Source organism: Scyliorhinus canicula, chromosome 10, assembly GCF_902713615.1.
Source record: "Scyliorhinus canicula chromosome 10, sScyCan1.1, whole genome shotgun sequence".
Lineage (NCBI taxonomy): Eukaryota > Metazoa > Chordata > Chondrichthyes > Carcharhiniformes > Scyliorhinidae > Scyliorhinus > Scyliorhinus canicula.
In genome coordinates this window covers 151,775,419-151,789,795 of record NC_052155.1, presented here as the reverse complement: position 1 = coordinate 151,789,795, position 14,377 = coordinate 151,775,419, and the positions used below count along the sequence as shown (strand labels likewise).

The 14,377-nt window shown below is 57.1% G+C and overlaps 1 protein-coding gene across 2 annotated transcripts in view; it reads right to left on the bottom strand.

The window, feature by feature from the left end:
* The window catches only part of LOC119972716 (transcriptional activator GLI3-like), a 447,347-nt gene extending 446,914 nt beyond the window's left edge, over nt 1-433 (bottom strand). For both annotated transcript variants that reach the window (XM_038809920.1, XM_038809921.1), the window contains exon 1: nt 174-433. The gene's annotated coding sequence lies outside the window, so the exon portion shown is untranslated. The remainder of the gene's footprint in view (nt 1-173) is intronic.
* Nucleotides 434-14,377: the final 13,944 nt, after the last annotated feature.

The following is a 14,377-nucleotide window of genomic DNA, read 5'->3' as shown; positions in this document are numbered from 1 at the left end:
AAACTTTGTGCGTGTTGGCAGAGAGGACCGCAACTCTCCGGCCCGTCCCAGCACACACACACACACTGAGGCATTGGTTAGCTGGAGTTGGTGGAGTTTGAGGGAGGGAAGGTGTGAGGGTTCAGTGCCGAGATGGGGACTGGGAGTGATCCCCACCCCCCCAAAGCTCTTACCTGCTGTGAGTGGAGTTGGAGGGAACGCTGATTCCGGTGATCACGGTCCCCGCTCCTCCCCGGCTGCCGCCTGCACCTCCCGGGCTCAGCGACTCGGAGGCCAGCTCCCCGCGCCCCCACTGGCAAACCGGACCATCTATTAGTGAATTGGTGTGGGGCTTTTTTTTTTAAAAAGAGAAAAAGACAAACTGCAACAAAGTGAGACTTTCACAGGAGGTAACACACACCCGCCGCCGGATCGCGGCGCGCTGCCTGCTCCTGGCCCAATGAGGGGCCGGCAGCTGGGCTGTCAGTCCGGAGTTCCCGCCTCCCCGTCATCCTGGCCCGGCGCAAACCGCTCTCCTCCTCCTCCTCCCCCCCCCCCCCCCCCCCCCAATAAAAACAACAGCCCCCACCATGAATACTCCACTTCGTCACCCCACTACAACCCTCCCCAACTCCTCACCCCAAACTCTCCCCCGCCCCAATCTCACCACACACACCCCCAATCCCCCCACTCACCACAACCCCCCCCACTTACCCCAACGCAATCTCACTCCCACCCCAATCCCCCCCATCCAATCCCCCCCACTCACCCTCACCCCAATCCCCCCATTCACCCCACCCCAATACCCCCACTCATCCCCGCCCCATTCACCCCCGCCCCAATCCCCCCACTCACCCACCCCAATCTCCCCACATTCACCCCCACTGCAATCCCCCCTCACCACAAACCTCACAAGTAGGTTTACATTAACACTGCAATGAGATTACTATGAAAAGCCCCTCATCACCACAGTACGGGGCCTATTCGGGTACACTAACGGAGAATCCAGAATGTCCAAATTACCTAACTATACGCCTTTCGGGACTTGTGGGAGGAAACAGGAGCACCTGGAGGAAACCCAGGCAGAGAGAGGGAGAACGTGCCGACTCCACACAGACAGTGACCCAAGCTGGGAATCGAACCCAGGTCCTGGTGCTGTGCAGCAACAGTGCTAACCATAGTGCTACTGTGCCACCCCTGTGCTACTGTACACTTCCCCCCCCCCCCCCCGACTCTTCATTCCCCTGACTCTTCACTGCCCCCCAGTCTAATTCGCCCACCCCCGGACTCTCGACCCCCCACCCCCACCCCGGACTCATGCCCCACCCACCCGCACCCCCCGGACACTTGACCCCCTCCCCGGACACTTGATCCCCTCCCCGGACTCTCGCGCTCCCCCCCTCAGACTCTCACGCTCCCCCTCCCTCAGACTCTCGCGCTCCCCCCCGGACTCTCGCGCTCCCCCCCCCCCCCAAGACTCTCGCGGTCCCCCTGGGTTCTTGCGTCCCCTTGGATTCTAGCACTCCCCGGACCCTCGCACCCCCTCCCCCGGACTCTCATGCCCCCTCCCCCAGACTCTTTCCCCCCGACCCCGGACTCTCTCCCCCGTACCCTCCTGGACTCTCACCCCCTCCTCCGGACACTCCCCACACCCCCAACCTCACCCCCCCACGCACTCTACCCACCCCCAGGTCTCTCGAGCCAGCCCCCCGGACTCTCGGCCCCCCCCCCAAACACTCGCCAACGCCCCCAGCCTCTCGCCAACATGCCCAGCCTATCACCAACACGCCCAGCCTCTCGCTCCTCCCGGAGTCTTTTGCCCCCCCGACTCTCATCCCCCCCCCCCCCCCCCCATCCTCCCCGACCCTTCCCTGGTGCCACCCCAACTCTTCTGCTCTTCTTTCACTTCCACAACATGTCGCCCCCCCTGCCCCCAACCACCCGCCCTCCCACGCCCCACCTCACTCCCCTCCCTCACCCGCTCTCCCCTCCCTGCCCTCCCTCTCCTACCTACCCGCCCTCCCCTGACTGAAGGGCTTCTGTGGGGAGTCGAGGAGGTGAGTAGCCATCTTTGGTCAGGCAAAGAGCCCGGGGGTGCTGGGCTTGTTGCCCCAGCACTCAGCAGTGGTGGGCCGCCATGGGAGGGTGGGGGGGGGAGATGCTCGGGGGGCAACCGCTCGCAGCACCACCATGGCAACCCCTGGATCATGTGTATTGATTCCGGGGGCAACCCTTGTCCCTGTCCGTCTGCCTCACAGACTGCCCATAACCCCCTCTGACTGCTGAGGCCCCTGGCCGTACTGCTGAAGGCTATAGCTCATAGGAAATCGGCAGTTGTGGTTAAGTGAGCACTGCACACATCCCAAGTGGATCCCCGTGGGTGGGTGGGCCATGTGACATGTGGGAGTCATTGCCTCGCATCCCAATCAGACCATGATGCCTGAACACTGCGGGAGGCAACATCACAAACGCAACAGCCGAGATCCGAACACCCAGTACATGGGACACAGCTACGGGGTACATGTCCATGGCCAGAGGGTGGAGAGTGCCTTGGGGAGGGCACTAGCGCCCGTTTCAGTTGACATTGTGAGCGAGTGTCCAGGGTGCAGGGTCTGGTGAAGGGGGCCTGCTGCGGCCAGGAGTGCGTGGGCAGGGCATTCCGGGTGGAGGGGATCAGTGGGGGAATGGAGGGTCCCGGGATGGGAGCCCCTGCTGTTTGTCAGTATAACATACTCTCCCAATGCCTTACAGATATTGAATGCTATGGCAGGGATGTTGGTCATCTAAGTTGCCCCAATGGTGCTGCTGCTAGGCCGGGCAGCCAGATGCAAGAGACTGCGGCAGTGCCTGCAGATGCTTGAGCCAGTGGCCCTTGCACCGGACCCAGCCCCACACCCTGAGGACCCGTCCGTCCATCAGGCCAGCGTGAGACCCAGAGGAGGAGTCCCGCGACGGCCCAGTGTGTACAGACGTCGATGGTCATTCAAGCAAATGACGGACAATGCATGCCGCAGGAGGCTCCGCCTCAACAGGAGATGGTGCAACACCAGTGCGATGTCTGTTGTGTTATGCTTCTTCATGTAGCATAAGCTGCTTCCTTGATGTATATTCTGACAAAGGAAGGTTCAGACTTGGAGATAGGTTTAACACATTTATTGAACAGTTAACAATTCTCCTACTTGAGTTCGACTCTCCTGCTATCTTGCTATAGTAACTCAGTCTAACTAACCAGTCTGCTCTAATCCATGCGGTGGGTGTGATGCTTCCTGACCTGCCCCTGTCTCTCCTAGTGTCGCCAAGGGAAAGAGAAAGAGCATATGTGCCCTGTACTTTCATATGGATTTCTCCCTTGTGGTAATGTCACCTCTGGATGTCTTGACTGCCCATTGGTCGTGTCCTATCTTACTGACCTATTGGTTGAATGTCTGTGTGTCATGATGTCACTGGTGCTCCCTCTAGTGTTTATTTAGTTGTAGTGTATTTGCATTAACTACTTGTGTATTTACAGTGATGTCTATCACCACAATGTCCTCGCAGACTTGGCAGCACATGGAGGAGGACACCTGCTCCCGGTGGCCGTCAAGGTCACTGCAGCCCTGAACCTTGATCATTCCAGGGCTCAAGTGGGGACCTGTGTGGTAAATCCTCAGGCTACAGCCCACGGGTGCATCTGGCAGGTCATGGATGCCCAGTACGCCCAGGCGGAAGACTACATAGTCTTTGACATGGAACAAGCCCAACAAGATGCCCGGGCAGCAGGTTTCTCCACTATCGCCGGGAAGCCCCAGGTCCAGGGGGTAATAGATGCCACGTGAGTTGCCCTGTGCTCACCGGGCCACCTGAGGGTGCCCTATGTTAACCGAAAGAGGTTCCACTCCCTGAACATACAGCTCGGCTGTGACCACCAGATGAAGATAATACACGTGCGTGCCCGCTTCTCGGGGAGTGTGCGCGACAGCTGGGGGCAGTCGGTCATCTCTGCCCTCTTTGAGGAGCACCCCAGGATGGGCAGCTGGCTCTTGGGGGATAAGAGATATCCGCTGAGGACCTGGCTAATGATGGCAGTACGGAGGCCGGAGACTGAAGTGGAGACCCGATACAATAAGGCTCATGCTGCCACCCGGACTGTCATTGAGCAGTGCATCACACTCCTCAAACTGCGTTTCCGATGCCTCGACCACTCCGGTGGTACCCTGCAGCACACTGCCGGCTGTGTCCTCCACAACATCGCACGGCAGCAGGGCAACATGTTATATCACTACATGTCCCCATCCTCCCGACGGTGCTGCCCCCCACCCTCCCAATTTCTGCCCCCCACAGACCCCGCCTTTCCTAGTGCCCTCAGTGATCCTCAATGTGCTTTATCCACCTGTCTCTACCATTATGTCAACGTGTCTCCCCAGGATGCACATCAGCAGTGGAGGCTGCCAGCTGCCTAACTCGTCCTGCAGCCTTTGATGCCACTGGCGGGCGTCCTCTGGGGGCACTGGGGCCGGAGGGCCCCGGCTCACTTGTCAACGACACATGCATAGCCGTGCCGTCCTGTCCCGTCTGCTGACTCCGAGACATGGCCTCATCAGAGGGATGGAAACCGGGAGAGCTGGTGTCCACCGTAACTACTCCATGGGTTGGGTCCCGGTTGGTACAAAGCATCCCCTTCTCCCGGTCGGTGCCCATAGGGTCCTGGAGTCCACCTTGGGACAGCGGGGCAGCTGGTTCGAGCTCCGGCTGCCCTTGCATAATATGGCTTTACCAGTCTTGGTGACTCCCCATGGGCCGCACTATCGTGTTGACGCCCTCTGCAATGCCCCCCTCGACTGGGACAAGCTCTGCTCCGCCTCGGCCATGCCCATCTGAGAGTGGTACGTGGCCCGCAGAGCATCATCAAGGTCAGCCTGATACCGGGTCACATCCTGCCAAGTCACAAGTTAGACATTCTGCCGGGACCCTCGGCCGTGGCCGTCACCAACTGCGCAACACCTTGGACACCTTGACTAATGGTGCCAACGTCGTGCATCACGCTCTCCCCTGCGGTCTCCACCCAAGCAATGTTGACCTCGGTGCCACTTATCTCCTACACCTGTAGCCTCTGGGACTCCTCCAATCGGCTGTGGATCTGCTGGAGTGACGCTGGCGTCACCCTCTGAATGTCACGGCCGCTCCCTATCGTCTCCAACAGCGCCGGGTAACCCTGATCCACAGGCTCAGCATCAGGCTGGGACCCAGCTGGGTCCTGGGATCCAGCAATCCTCTGACTGCTGTCTCCTCTGGGGTTCCTGCTTCCACCTAATGTGCATCATCAGCAGTGCAGTGCTGGGCCCCCTGTTGGTTAGGACCTTCAACGAGGCATGGGAGGGAAGTGCTCTGCCCCCGACGATGTCTCGGGCGCTAATCTCCCTGATCCTGAAGCGTGATAAGGACCCCTTGCAGTGCGGATCATACAGGCCGATTTCACTGCTGAATGTAGACGCCAAGTTGCTGGCGAAGATCTTGGCCACTATAATAGAGGACTGGGTGCCGGGGGTGGTACATGAAGATCAGACGGGTTTTGTGAAGGGGAAGCAGCTGAACACTAACGTGCGAAGGCTGCTAAATGTGATAATGATGACGGCAGCAGAAGGAGAGGCGGAGATTGTGGTGGCATTGGATGCGGAGAAGGCCTTTGACAGGGTTGAGTGGGGGTACCTGTGGGAGGTGTTGGAGAGGTTCGGGTTTGGGGTGGGGTTTATTAAATGGGTCAGGTTGCTGTACGAGGCCCCGATGGCGAGTGTAGCGACAAAGAGGAAGAGGTCCGAGTACTTCAGGCTCCACCGTGGGATGAGGCAGGGGTGCCCCCTGTCCCCCTTGCTTTTTGCGTTGGCAATTGAGCCTCTTGCCATGGCTCTCAGGGAGTCGAGGAGGTGGAGGGGTTTGGTGCGAGGTGGGGAGGAGCACCGAGTGTTGCTGTATGCGGACAACTTGCTGTTGTATGTAGCAGACCCAGTGGGGGGAATGCCGGAGGTGATGGAGATTCTCGCTAAGTTCGGGAGTTTCTCGGGATATAAATTGAACCTGGGCAAGAGTGAGCTGTTTGTCGTACACCCGGGAGATCAGGAGGAGGGGATTGGTAGGCTCCCGCTAAAGAGGGCAGTGAGGAGTTTTAGGTACCTGGGGGTTCAGGTGGCTAGGAGCTGGGGGACTCTGCACAAGCTCAATTTTACTAGGTTGGTGGAGCAGATGGAGGAGGAATTTAAAAGGTGGGACATGCTGTCGTTGGCGGGTAGAGTACAGTCCGTTAAAATGACGGTGGTTTTTGTTTTTGTTTCAGTGCCTCCCCATTTTCGTTCCGAGGGCCTTTTTTAGGAGGGTGAACAGCAGCATTCTGGGATTTTTTGGGCGCACGGGACTCCGAGGGTAAGGAGGGTCTTTTTGGAGCGGGGCAGGGATAGAGGGGGGTTGGCGCTACCCAACCTCACTGGGTACTATTGGGCAGCTAACGTCTCGATGGTACGTAAGTGGGTAATGGATGGGGAGGGGGCAGCATGGAAACGGATGGAGATGGCGTCCTGTGGAGGCACGAGCCTGAAGGCACTGGTAACGGTGCCGCTGCAGCTCCCTCCAACAAGGTACACTACGAGCCCGGTGGTGGCGGCTACCCTCAAAATTTGGGGGCAGTGGAGGTGACACAGGGGGGAAGTGGGGGCTCGGCGGAGGCCCCGCTGCGGGGGAACCACCGGTTTGTCCCAGGGAACATGGATGGCGGGTTCCTGGGGTGGCACAGGGCGGGCATTAGGAAGTTGGGAGACCTGTTTATTGACGGGAGGTTTGCGAGCCTTGGTGAACTGGAGGAGAAGTTTGAGCTCCCCCCGGAGAATATGTTCAGGTACCTTCAGGTCAAGGCGTTTGCTAGGCGACAGGTGGAGGGTTCCCTTTGCTGCCCCCGCGGGGGGTAAGGGATAGGGTGCTTTCGGGGGTGTGGGTCGGGGATGGGAAGGTGTCTGACATCTACCAGGTAATGCAGGAGGTGGGTGAGGCATCGGTAGAGGAGCTGAAGGCTAAGTGGGAGGTGGAGCTGGGGGAGCAAATTGAGGAGGGGACATGGGCGGACGCCCTGGAGAGGGTGAACTCCTCCTCTTCATGTGCGAGGCTTAGTCTCATCCAGTTCAAGGTGCTGCACTGGGCCCACATGTCCGGATCTAGGATGAGTAGGTTCTTTGGGGGCGAAGACAGGTGCGTCAGGTGTTCGGGGAGCCCAGCGAACCATGCCCATATGTTGTGGGCATGCCCGGCAGTGGAGGAGTTCTGGAAGGGGGTGGCGGGGACGGTGTCGAGGGTGGTGGGATCCAGGGTCAAGCCAGGCTGGGGACTTGCGATATTTGGGGTTGGGGTGGAGCCGGGAGTGCAGGAGGCGAAAGAGGCCGATGTTTTGGCCTTTGCGTCCCTAGTAGCCCGGCGGAGGATCTTGCTGCAGTGGAAAGATGCAAGACCTCTGAGCCTGGAGACCTGGTTTAATGACATGGCGGGATTCATTCAGCTGGAGAGGGTCAAATTCGCCCTGAGGGGGTCGGTACAAGGGTTCTTTAGGAGGTGGCAGCCTTTCCTCGACTTTCTGGCTCAACGGAGGGAGGGGGGGAGGGGGGGGAGGAGGAGGGAGGGGGAGGAGAGGTAGGGGGAGGGGGAGGGAGGGGGAGGGAAGGGGAGGGGGGAGGGAAGGGGGAAGAGGAGGAGGGGGAGGGAGAGGGTGGGGGGAGGGAGAGTGAGGAGGGGGGAGGAGGGAGGGGGAGGGGGGTTTAGGGGGATAGTGTTTAAGTTAATTTGCTTATTGTTAATTTATTTTGTTGTTTATTGGGTTTGGGGGGGTGGGGGGGTTTGTTATATGCGTTGTTACGGGTGCCGGGTGGGGGTGTTTACTATTATTATTGTTATTGTTATTATTGTTCTGTTGATATATATTTTTCAAAAAATTCCAATAAACATTATAAAAAAAAGCAGTGCAGTGCTCACCAGATTGTGCCCCAGAAGCATAACCACTAACATTTCCCACCGAGGTTGTGTGTATCTGTGCTGGTGGAGGGTGGGGAAGACAGCTACGCTGCAACTATAACAGTTATATCCTCAGAGCTCTCTATTATGGGCCAGGGTTTAGAGAACCCCAAAGTGTATCATGGAGTTCACCTGACCCATAACTTTTAACAGATTTTGGCTATGGGGAGCCCAAGGGCCCACTTTACAGGTGTGATGCAACAGAGAGCTAAAGTACTTTTAAATTAAAACAATGTTTATGCTATGAGTCCAGTTAACATTTTTATAAACATGCAGTGAACATCTTAGCAACGATCAACTCAAATACTCCCCCAAAGAATACAGTACTCTATAAGTAACCCTTAATCTTTCCTTGCAACATCCATAAGATAAATACCATTTCAACACAGACATCAGGTTTAAATTCTCTACTGAGAGCAGTTATCACTTTTAAATTAGCAAGTGATTTGAAGACATTCTTTCATGCAGAAAGAAATCAGAATTACACTTTGTTTCTCTGGATGCAGCTCCCAATCTGCAAAATGAAACTAAACACACCCTGTATCTGCTATCTCAAAGCGAAAGTAAAACAGACAGACAGCACAGCGCCACCCACACTCTGACATCACTGCAGCTATTTGATAAACACCCATTTCGTAAAGGTACACCCACTACAGCTATTTGATAAACACCCATTTTTTAAAGGTACTCTCACATGACATCTCCTCCGAGGTGTTCTCCTCGGAGTCAGGAGAGGGGACGCCTAGGATCTGCTGGCGCTGTCGGCTGGAGGACCTGCGGGAGAATGGACATGTGGTCAGTGGGAGGGAGGGTCAGTCAGTAAGGCGATAACGTACGTTTGGCAGGTCCTCCGGGTGGAGCTTGGTAGTTCCTCACCTTTGCGGTGTCCGCCAGCCTCCGCATGGGTGACCGATCTGTCCTCGGCCACCCCAGTCACCTCCAATGCCTGCCCCTCAAAGGAGGTGAGAATTCTTAAGTCTGGCACCCCACCACCAGTCTGGGCCCTCTCCCACCAATTGTCGGAGAGCTTTTTCTGCGGAGACACAGAGAGGGCATTGCTAGCCACACACGCAGCTCACAGTGGTGGAGGGCGGGTTTGCAGTGAGGGTTTGGGTGTGGGGGTTGAAGAGGGATGGAGGGGGGGTTGAAGGGGAGGAGGTGGAGGGTGAGGTAGGTTACCTGGGGGGTTTGGGGGGTGGATGTTCCCTTGGAGTGGGGGGGGGGGCATTGATGTGTATTAATTTGTGCTGCCCTGTATAGGTTGTTGCCCGTCTTCCAACACTGGAGGCCAGTCTTCCTGGTCACACTCCCTGAGCTGGCTGCTGCCACCACCTTGTCCCAGGCAGCACTGGCTGCTTGTGGCTCACCCTCCGGGTGGCATGGTGGCACAGTGGTTAGCACTGTTACTTCACAGCTCCAGGAACGCAAGTTCGATTACCGACTTGGGTCACTGTCTGTGTGGAGCTCGTACTTCCTCCCCGTGTCTGCGTCGGTTTCCTTCGAGTGCACCGGTTTCCTCTCACAGTCCAAAGATGTGCAGGTTAGATGGATTGGCCATGCTAAATTGCCCTTAGTGTCCAAAAAGGTTAGGTGGAGTTACTGGGTTACAGGTATAGGGTGGAGGTCTGGGCTTAGGTGGGGTGCTCATTCCAAGGCTGGTGCAGATTTGATGGGACGAATGGTCTCCATCTGCACTGTCAATTCTATGACCCTTGGGGGAACAGGACATCCTTCCTGGCCTCCACAGCATCTAGCAGCCTCCGCAGGTCTTCATCCCCGAATCTTGGGGCTGGTCTCCTTGCACCATTGGTGCGAGCTGGCTGGGTTGACTGAGTAAGTGCAGCTTGACCTAGCCAGCAGGGGGCTGGCGAGCGCGGTCCTAGTGAATCAGTTGGCAAGCCTTCATTTTCGCGAGAAGCCACTGAGGCCACGTGAAGCCGACCAATTAACGTTGAATAACGTTGCCTGTCTCGCTGGGCCGAGTGCTGGGAATTCCCGCTCGCTATCACACTTGGAATTTCTCTGGAGAATCGTGCTCATAGTCTCAGGAATGGAGAATCCATCCGGTGATGTTAGACCTGCGCCAAAACCACATTCAGCTGGATTCTCCGTTTCTGAGACTAAGTGGTGATGCCAGCGGAAGAAGTGTAGCGTTTTACGACAGAAAATACAGCTGCACTGATTCAGCTACTTTAAATGGGCTAGCACCGTCGCCACATGGAATGCAATCAATTCCATGGAGAACGGGACTGGATTAGTCGGGTGCGTGATTGGCACTCATGAGGCTCACACACTGCAGCCGCACTTAAACAATCCATTCTCCCCACACGCAACGTCCCAGCCAACAAGATGGCTGGAAAGAGAGCAGGGCCACGGTTCAGGGGCACTGAGCTGGCCACCCTTATGGACATCGTGGATGAGGGAAGGATTATTCTATACCCCAGCCCGGGAGGAAGGCTGCCAGGTGCCGCCATTTGCCGTGCCTGGGCACAGGTGGGAGAGGCGGCCAGCGCCGCGGGCAATGTCGTCTGGACTGGCATCCAGTGCCAGAAGCAACTGCATGACTTTCTCAGGGCAGCCAGGGTGCTTTGACTGCTCCGTGTCCCTGGCACTAACCCCGAATCCCACACACCAATAACCTGGCCCCTCCACCTGAGGGATGGCCAAACCCCCACCCTGCCCAACATGCCATTCGCCAGGTATGGGTGCCCTCGCTACTGAGGCCACCATCTAGCCAACCTCTGAGGCTGCATGCGTCGGACCATTGCCGAGGTGGATGTTGCCGAGGTGGAGTAGTGTCACGGGCGAGCAAGTGAGAACCCGCTGAGTAGCGGATGCCCATAACACATGTGTGGGCCCTTCACACCCTGGCCCACTGTCTAATCATACATGTCAACTTGTGTCGTACAGGACCTGTTGGAGATGGGGCCAGTCCATCCGAAGTCCCCTGCCCCCAGCCAGTACCAGAGCCAGTGCCCCACAGACAGCACTGACGGGGAGAGCAGCCCTCCGCCCGAGACTTAAGACACCCTTTGGCCCGGGTCCGAGGATGCCACTGACTTTCCGTCAGAGCTGTCTCCTACACCCTCCACCATCCTAGAGGCCAACACCTCGGTTGGGTACATTCGTGGAGAGACTCGTGGGACACTATCTGGTGCGCACCACACATCACATCCGGTACAGCAGGTGGAGATAGAAGCAGCCGAGGGGCCGGACGGTCGGAGGGCAGGCCGTCCCAGCAACCAGCTGCCATCCAGACGGGTCCTGGGCGACTGGAACATCCAGTCCCAGCCACAGTGGAGGTGCAGTCAGACAGCCAGGGACTGCAACAGGGGATGATGGCCAGCATCCAGCAGCTGCAGGCCCAGGTAGAGGAGTCCACCCGTATGCAGGAGCAGGGTGTGGTACTGGTCATGCGTGCCACCCAGGCCGTCACCGCACAGGGAGTGTCTGCGTTGGAGGCATTGGGGGCGACGGTTTCGGCTATGGATCAGCGTGTCCAAGGCCTGGAGCATTCTGTGCAGGCGGTGGCCGAAGCCCAGGACAGGGCTGCCCTCTCACAGGCAGCCATGTGCCAGAGCCACCTGGACATCGCAGTGGCGCTCCTCAGCGTGGCCCAGTCACAGCAGGCCATGGCTGAGAATGTCGGCGGCATTGCCCAGGTGCTGCCCGGCATTGCGCAGACACTGGGCGCGGTGGCCCAGACCCAGAAGGAGTTGGTTCAGACCACCTCCACTCCTGCTGTACTGTCTGCGGTGTTAGGGCCCGCTAGGCCAGAAATTTAGACACCAGTTAGGTTGGCATGGGTGCAAGGCAAAGTTTAGTTATAGTTGGCATGGTGCAGGACACAGTTTAGTTACAAGGGCTAGGGCACAGACTGCATATATTTCTTCACAATAAACACCTGTTAATAATGTTAAATACTGCCTCGGTGCTCTGTCTGATGGGTGTGGGCTAGTCTGGGCTGGCTGAGAGGGCGGAGGTGGAGTGGCAATGGGGGTGGGCAGGGGACCAGTGCATACACTGTGGGAGGACCATGCCCAACGCCCCCCTCCCCCAGCCGCAGTCGTCCTCAGCACCCCCACCCCAGGGATTTGACGGGACCGTGTGATGAACTGGCCAGCGCGCATGCAGGGGTCACCCACGTGGAAGGGGCTACAGTGGGCATGAGGCAGACGTTGTCATACTATGTGGAGCACCACTGCTCATCGCAGAGCGGCCTGTCATCATCCTCCATCCCATGGACAAGACTCGCTGTTACTGCCAATCCAGGGCCCCCAGCTTGTTGCACCGCGGGTATGTATAACGAAGGGGTGTCCAAGCGGGAGGTCTGGCGTGCGGGAAGTGAAGGGGTATGGGTCTAGGATGTAGTGTCCGTGCCCCTGACCAGCAGCCTCCCTCCAGCCTCCTCCTCCAAGTCAGTGAACCGTGTTGCGATCAGAGCGTCCCATGCGCACTGGCGCTGGCGACAATGTCGTGCGGCCTCCCCTGCCTGCCCAGGCCCCATATTCTGCTCATCGTACCCCCTCCCCTGCATCTTCCCAACACCAAGTAAGGGTCCCAACACCGAGCCCTGTGGAACACCACTTGAAACAACTTTCCATTTGCAAGGGCAGCCATTGACCATTACCCTTTGTTTCCCGTCACTAAGCCAGCTTTTTATCCAGTTTGCCACATTGTCCTGTATCCTATGGGCTTTTACTTTTTTGACCAATCTACCATGTGGAATCCTGTCAAACGCCTTGCTAAAATCCATGCACACAACATCCTTGCTAAAATCCATGCACACAACATCCTTGCTAAAATCCATATACACAACATCCACTGCACTACCTTCACCAATTTACACTTTTAATTGCAGGTTATCTACTTCTCCCAATGTGAGTAAACATTTCAGGATTGTTTGTAAACAGTACAAAGACCCCGCTGGGAACTTAAGGTTGTATCTTTACCAACAACTGCTGTGGTTTTGACCGACATTATAGGGAAGCATAATTCCACCTTGTCGAGAGCGAGAAACTGGACCACTGGGGTCTCCATATTACAACAGCGATCACAATTCAATAATACTTCTTTGATTTTGGGGACCCCTGTGATCGTGAAAGAAGCTATCAAAATGCAGGTCTTTTTCGTTCATTCATTGATTAAATGGTGAAGATAATGTATGGGCTCGGAGATAGATAATATCTGTAATAGATGTGTAGATGATACTGACATATCGATTGGAGGCCAGGCTGACACATGGATTGATAAACTGGGCAGAGTTCGACGAAAAAGCAAACTCAAGCGGATGCTGGAAATCTGAAATCAAAACAGAAAATGTTGAGAAGGTGTGGCAGCATCAGTAGAGAAACAGTGAACAAATCAGGCCTGTGGCCCTCAATAGGACTGGTTGGAGGGCAGTGCTTCATCATGCGAACTGCGGGGTTTGTAGGGCTGGCTTATTCTACTTACCCCATCGCAATATGACTGGGCCTCGGACAAGAAAGAAACTGTGAGGCACCATTCATTCGACGCCGGTTTTAGAACCCAGGTTACACTCAATTGAAAATACTAAACTGGGGGAACATTTGCCAAGAGCGGGCAAACATTAATTCAGGTCAATAGGTGCTGGTGATTTGTGGCAGAAATGACAGGCCATTTACTAATAAAAATACACCCTGCCACACAGACCATGCCAGGCTGCCACGCAGACCCTGCCACATAGACCCTGCCACACGGTCCCTGCCAGGTTACCACACTGCCACACACACTTTGCCACACACACTCTGCCACACACACCCTGCCGCACAGTCCCTGCCTCACAGACCCTGCCTCGCTGACCCTGCCACACAGACACTGCCTCGCTGACCCTGCCTCACAGACCCTGCCTCACAGACCCTGCCACACAGAGCCTGCCACACCGACCCTGCCTCACAGACCCTGCCACACAGACCCTGCCTCGCTGACCCTGCCACACAGACACTGCCTCGCTGACCCTGTCACACAGACCCTGCCGCGCACACCCTGCCAGGCTGCCGCACAGACCCTGCCACACAGACCCTGCCTCGCTGACCCTGCCACACAGACACTGCCTCGCTGACCCTGTCACACAGACCCTGCCGCGCACACCCTGCCAGGCTGCCGCACAGACCCTGCCACACAGACCCTGCCGCGCACACCCTGCCAGGCTGCCGCACAGACCCTACCACAATGATTCTACCGCACAGACCCTGCCTCACAGACCCTGCCACACCGAGCCTGCCACACCGACCCTGCCTCACAGACCCTGCCACACAGACCCTGCCTCACTGACCCTGCCTCGCTGACCCTGCCTCACAGACCCTGCCTCACAGACCCTGCCACACAGAGCCTGCCTCACAGACCCTGCCTCACA